Source organism: Triticum aestivum, chromosome 2A (genome assembly GCF_018294505.1).
Source record: "Triticum aestivum cultivar Chinese Spring chromosome 2A, IWGSC CS RefSeq v2.1, whole genome shotgun sequence".
NCBI classification, from domain to species: Eukaryota; Viridiplantae; Streptophyta; class Magnoliopsida; order Poales; family Poaceae; genus Triticum; species Triticum aestivum.
Window position 1 is genome coordinate 612,041,475 of NC_057797.1, and position 6,369 is coordinate 612,047,843.

General features: G+C 51.8%; 1 pseudogene; it reads left to right on the plus strand.

The window, feature by feature from the left end:
* The first annotated feature begins 1,112 nt into the window (after positions 1–1,112).
* LOC123191774 (purple acid phosphatase 3-like) lies at positions 1,113–6,055 on the plus strand (annotated as a pseudogene).
* The last annotated feature ends 314 nt before the right edge of the window (positions 6,056–6,369 follow it).

The window sequence follows — 6,369 nt, forward strand, 5'->3', positions numbered from 1 at the left end:
AACTAGATTGATTTTTTTTTGCAATGGGAGAGGTGCTTTCTGATGGGTTCGATCTTACGGTGCTCAATACCAGTCACGGCAGGGACATGACACATATTTGTATCATTGCCATTAAGGGTAAAAATTGGGGTTTATTCATACGTGAGTTTTATTTGTCTACATCATGTCATCTTGCTTAAAGCATTAGTCCGTTCTTTATAGAATAGCCACGACGTTAAGGAATACTTATATAAATTTCATCAACTAGTATACAATGCAAACCTCTCTCGTTGATGCTTAGGTAATTTCTATACCAGTTAAATACATAAATACCTACCTAGAAACTATTGGTGCTTAATTAACAATATCCTTTAGCATCACTGCCATTCTTCCTTAACGGGATGGCGGGTGACGTGCGTTGGAGGGTCCGGTACGCGGCCGATATGGAGGCGGTGAAATAGGTCCGGCTCGACGATGGCGAACTGTGGCTACGCTCGGAGGCGCTCAGGATCGTCTTCCTCAACACCGCGGGGCGCATGGTGGATGCATGACTCCTTAGGGCAGGTGAGTCTATTGACATCGGTGATATTGTCTCCTTCCCTTGCCACTTTGCGAGGGTTTGCGATCGAAACCCGACGAGCACGGCGGTTTCAGGTGAAGGCGCACCACCGTATGGAGCAGGTACGTCACACACGGAGCCGACCGACTCGGTGGTACACGAGCACGGGCGCATGTTTCTGGGAACGCGTCGCCGCCCATCCCCCATGACTGATGGGCTAGGGATTCTCGGGTCTGCACTGGTCTGCCATGATTCGGATGTCTGCCACGTGCTAAAGATCAGACCCGACCGCCATGGTGAGGATAGACCTAGGGTTTCTAGGGGCACCGCGGGTATTAAACTCGTGGCCGCTACCCCTTCTCCCATTTTGTTTCTAGGCGAGAGCCTCGCCCACTTCTGGAGCGCTCCGTCTCTCACCAGATCTAGGGTTCGTCAAACCTACACTTAGTGGGCAGGCAAGATCCATGGTGATACTCGTTCCTTCGCTCAAGTAGTTTCCTCACCCCCTTCCACAAATCCACCCGTGGTGCCTAGAGAGAGCAATGCTATTGAGATGAGAGAAGAGGTTTTCGGTATGGGCCGCCATGATCGCGGGGCCGGACGCTTCAGCTGCGGCCGCGACTTCGACTCCCATGTGTGGAAGCGCAAGCTAGAGGTGGTGAAATCATTTTCGACCAGAGTCTCTGGATCTGGCGGATCCGGGTTCGACAAGTGGGACGAAGCCGCCGGCGGGCAACAGGCAACTCACGCACGTCAATCTCGTTGGGGCGGGAGCATGGCAGTTGGACAGGAACCACACGAGGTGGAGGCGATGGGGAAGCAGATGGCCCCTCCCCCGCATCCTGGGAGGCAGGGTGGCCTCGACGGCGGCGACATGGATCTTTGCGCCGTCGCAAAAAACAAAACTCCTCTGAGAAATCGTGAGCTTCACACCTCCTATGGTACTACTGCACCCTCATGTGATTGCTGCAGTCCTCGGCAACCATGACTACCCGGGTGACACGCTGGCGTAGCAGAGCCCCGCCATTCGCAAGGTGGACAGCTGGTGGACCTCCGTCAACAAGTCCTTCATCGTGGAGGCAGACATCGTTGACTTCTTCCTGGTGGACACGTCGCCCTTCTTCCTCAAGTACTGGAACGAGAGCAAGTTCGACAGGAGGAACGTGGATCCCCGCAACACCTACATCGACACCCTCCTCCAGGGCCTAGACGATGCCCTAGCGGTGTCCAACGTGACGTGGAAGGTCGTCGTCGACCACCACCCCGTCAGTAGCGGCTGCGAGCATGGCCACACCACCGAGCTCCGCGAACACCTCCTCCCGGTCCTCAAGGTACATACGGCATGTTGTGCATGCATGCATGCATTATTGTGGCTGAGCCATGGCCAACACTTTTTTTATCGAATATGCACGAGTGTGCATATCATATATTGTAGAAGAAAGGCAAAGAAAGTCTCCACCACAATTACACAGTTTCTTAGTACATATTACTCCTCACTAGTCTCCCACCTCTCCACCCTACTAGAGAAGGGAGTTACATTCCCTTTCATTAGTCCGGCCGATGCCCACAGTTGGCCCTCTTGCCTCACTCTCCCTAGTAGATACTCCAAGGAAGGGCACGCCCCATCAAAGATAATACCATTCCTATGCTTTCACAATTCCCACCAGACTAGCGCAATAATAGTACGAAGATCCTTGATGCTCATGCCTTCTACTCCTTGCTTGGCTACAACCCAGTCCGCCAGCTTGTCCTGTTGAGTGGGAGTCCAATCCGGTTTGTCCAAGGCCTCACAGATCCTCGCCCAAGCAGTCCTAGCAAAGACGCAAGTGAGTAGAATGTGGTTAATGGTTTCGTCCTCGTGGTCACAAAACGGGCACGCGTCTTGGTGCGGCAACCCTCTCCTCGCTAGTCGGTCCGACGTCCAACATAGGTCCCTGAGGGCCAACCACATGAAGAACCTGCACCATGAGGGTGCACGTGATTTCCAAGTTAGACCCGCTGTCACACTTCCTTCTCGGCCCCAAAAGCCAGCCGCATAATCAGATTTCACGGAGAACTGTCCGGTGGCCTCCCACGACCAAACCACCTTGTCAGGCACATCCACCATGGGCTCCCAAGCTGAAACTAATTGCCATATCAAAAAGAACTCGTGCAGCATAGCGGGTCCTATGTCCGGGCCAACGTCCAATGCCCAACTCCCAATCTCCACCGCCGGTCCAACTAACCGAGAGTCTCTGATGCGCTTTGGAACCAAACTGTAGAGGAGCGGTGCAACCTCCTGAATTCTGCTGCCATCAATCCAGCGGTCCTCCCAAAAACGTGTCGTGAGCCCATAATTAGCCACACTCCTCATGGCCACCATACAAATCCCCATTGACTCCTTCGGGACTTTGATCTTGAATTCTCTCCATGGCCTCGTCTCATCTGTCCTCGCAAGCCACGGCCATCTCGCTTGCATTGCTATGTTCATCCAGCGCAAGTTTGGCAACCCAAGGCCACCTTCCCACTTCGGTGTGCACACCGCATCCCAAGCCACCACACAATTGCCACCATTAGCCTCTGCACGTCTACACCATAAGAAACCTCTGCAGTTCCTCTTCATTGCGACAAGGGTTTTCATCGGTAGATCCAATGCCATCATTGCATGGATCGGCATGGCACATAGCACCGATTGGACCAAGGTTAGGCTGCCACTCTTTGGCATAAGCGATGCCTTCCATTTTGGTAGCTTATTAGCCATTTGATCCACCAAATACTTCAACTGTGTCGTCGATGGCTTCCTTAATGAGAGTGGCAGCCCCAAGTACTTGATCGGGAAGGATCCCAAGGGGCACTGGAGCTCGGCACATGCCATGGTAATCTGGTCATCAGAGCATCTAATGGGAATAGCTGCCGATTTTTGCATGTTGATCCTCAGTCCTGATGCTTCACCGAAGAGCTCCAAGATGCACTTGCAAGCTGCAAGATCCACCTTATTTTGTTTGACAAATAAAACAACATCATCCGCAAAGATTGATAGTCGCTTCTCCATGCCCACACGCGCCAAAGGTCCCATCACCCCTCGGGTCACTGCTAGCTACATCATCCTTTGCATCGGCTCCACAGTTAAGATGAAAAACATTGGGGAGATAGGATCCCCTTGTCGTAGCCCTTTGCAGTTGTAGATCGTGTCTCCCGGTGCACCATTGACCAGTACTTTTGTGGTAGAAGTTGAGAGGATTCCACAAATCCAAGACCTCCACCTTGGCCCGAATCCCATATGCTGCAACGCCTCAACCAAGAAGGGCCATTGCACCGAGTCGAAAGCTTTTGAGATGTCTAGCTTAAGCAAAATCGCCGAGTTCTTCAGAGCATGCAGCCATCTTGCCGTGCTTTGCACAAGCATGAAATTATCATGCAAAGATCTGCCCTTGACGAAAGCACTTTGGTGATTACCAACCAACTTAGGTAGATCTTCCACAAGTCTACACGTAAGCACCTTCTCGAATATCTTCACTGCCCCATGCACAAGGTTGATGGGTCTGAAGTCACACACCTCCAGAGCACCATATTTCTTGGGTAAAAGAGAGACGAAGGACTTATTGATGGCCGCCAAACCCCTCATGTCACCATTATAGAAGCAGCCCATCGCTCTCATGAAATCCTCCTTGATTATACTCCAGCAAGTAGCATAGAATCTGCCCGTAAAGCCATCTGGACCCGGCGCTTTATCCCGGGGCATCAACTTGATCACTCCCTCAACCTCCTCCTCCGTAAATGGCCGCTTGAGATGTGCCAGGTTCAGGCGTGGTAGGCCCAGTTCTTCCAGGTTGAGCGCAAATCCACGAGGGCATGCAACCCCAAATGCCACACCAAAATAAGCATCCACGACTGAAGCCACATCATCCTGGCCGGAGTATAATTGGTCATTGTACTTGACCGTTCTCAAGACATTCTTCCTTTGCCTATGACTTGCTTGTTGATGAAACAACCTCGTGTTCCCGTCGCCCTCACGCAGTTGCAGCATTCTAGATCTTTGCCTAGTGATTGTTCTCTCCAACGAGCTCAAACCCAAAAGCTTCATTTTTAAGCACTTACGCAAATCCCTCTCCGCGTCCGACAGTGTCCTTGCCTACATAGCAATATCCAGCTGCTTAATGACCTCGAAAGCAATGGCAATTTAAAGCTTCACGTTGCCAATCCAGCGATCGCTCCACTTTTGAGACTCCACGCCGTAGCCCTTAGCTCGTTTTGTAAAGTGAGGTAATCATTAGAGGCCACCGGAGTCGTAGTCCAAGCCATCTTGACCACATCAAAAAACCCTCCGCACGGGTCCAGAAGGACTCAAACTTGAACCAATCTAGCTATTAGCACTGTGCCTCGGGATCCAAATAGAGAAGATTGCTTCTCTTGGCCGGCGGACCCGTCCGGGCAGTACACCGCTCGATCCACATATCATCGTCTGTGTCAAGGGATTCAGCGGGTTGCCTATGCTTCTTGCATCTGGAAGAGTTGGGCGCTTCTTAAATGTAAAATATTTGTCTGGTTGGCGATCCAGCATCGGATTTGGACTTCGGACAGGAGAGCTAAGCACGGGCTGCGAGAGCGCTCTTCTAGCTACTTCACATGTTTGCAGGCAGAGGACAATGCGGAGCACATATTGATCCAATGTGTTTTCGCTCGGGAAGTGTGGCATGAATGCCTACAAGAGCTTAACTTGATCGTGGAACGGCCAACGACGGAGGATACTTTGCTATAGAGTGGTGGTTGCAGGCTAGGAGGGGTTTCAGGAAAGAGCACAAACGCGGGTTTGACACTTTCGTGATTGCGGTCTCATGGGCTTTGTGGAAGCAGCGCAATGCACGGGTCTTCAATAGAACGGCCCAACAAAAAACACCTCTTCAGGTGGTTGGTGTGGTTCTGCGGGAGATCCAAGAGTGGAGGGAGGCGGGTCTAGGAGTCGGCGGGTTGTCTCGATTTGTTAGAGAGTAGGCTTGGGCTTTGAGTGGGGTGTTTTAGGGTGTGGCCATAGGTGTGATGTTCGCATCCTCCACTTGGCATCTCTTGTAAATCATTATTGCTCTTCTTCTATAAAGATAAAGTACGCTATTGGCGTACTCTCGAAAAAAAACCTCTTTTTTACGCAGATGGGGTTGACGCGTACTTCCTCCGTTCGGAATTACTTGTCGCAGAAATGGATGTATCTAGACGTATTTTAGTTCTAGATACATCCATCTCCGAGACAAGTAATTTCGAACGGAGGGAGTACCTCAATGACCACGACCACTGCCTGCAGCGCATCAGCAACGTCGACAGCCCGGTGGAATTCGTGACCAGCGGCGGCGGGTCCAAGGCGTGGGCTGGCAAGTTCAAGGCAACCTCCGACAAGATGGAGTTCCTGTACGACGGTCAGGGCTTCCTGCCATGCAGCTCACCGCGGCCGAGGCGCGCCTCGCCTTTTAGGACGTCTCCGGCGCCGTCCTGCATAGCTGGGGGCCCGCCAGGTCGGCCGCTGCCAGCATCTCGAACGTGAGCTAGCTGATCGACTTCATCTGTCCAAGGTCGACGGCGCCGGCTGTTGTTAACCTGTTTAAACGGATCGGATGCAAATGCTTTCTGTTAGTGTCTTCTGCATGCCGCCCCATGCATGTAGTACTTCCGTAAGAACATGTTATGTGAAATAAATCAACAAACGTTGTTGTTCACGCATGTTTCTATACAACGACTCCCACAAATAGCAAAATACTAGAATGATTTTGGGATTCGGCGTATCCAGTTTCTAAACGAAAAGGTGCGACGACACCCGGGTGTCCCGGCACCCTCCAGTCTTGTCCATTCAGCGAAAAGAAAAT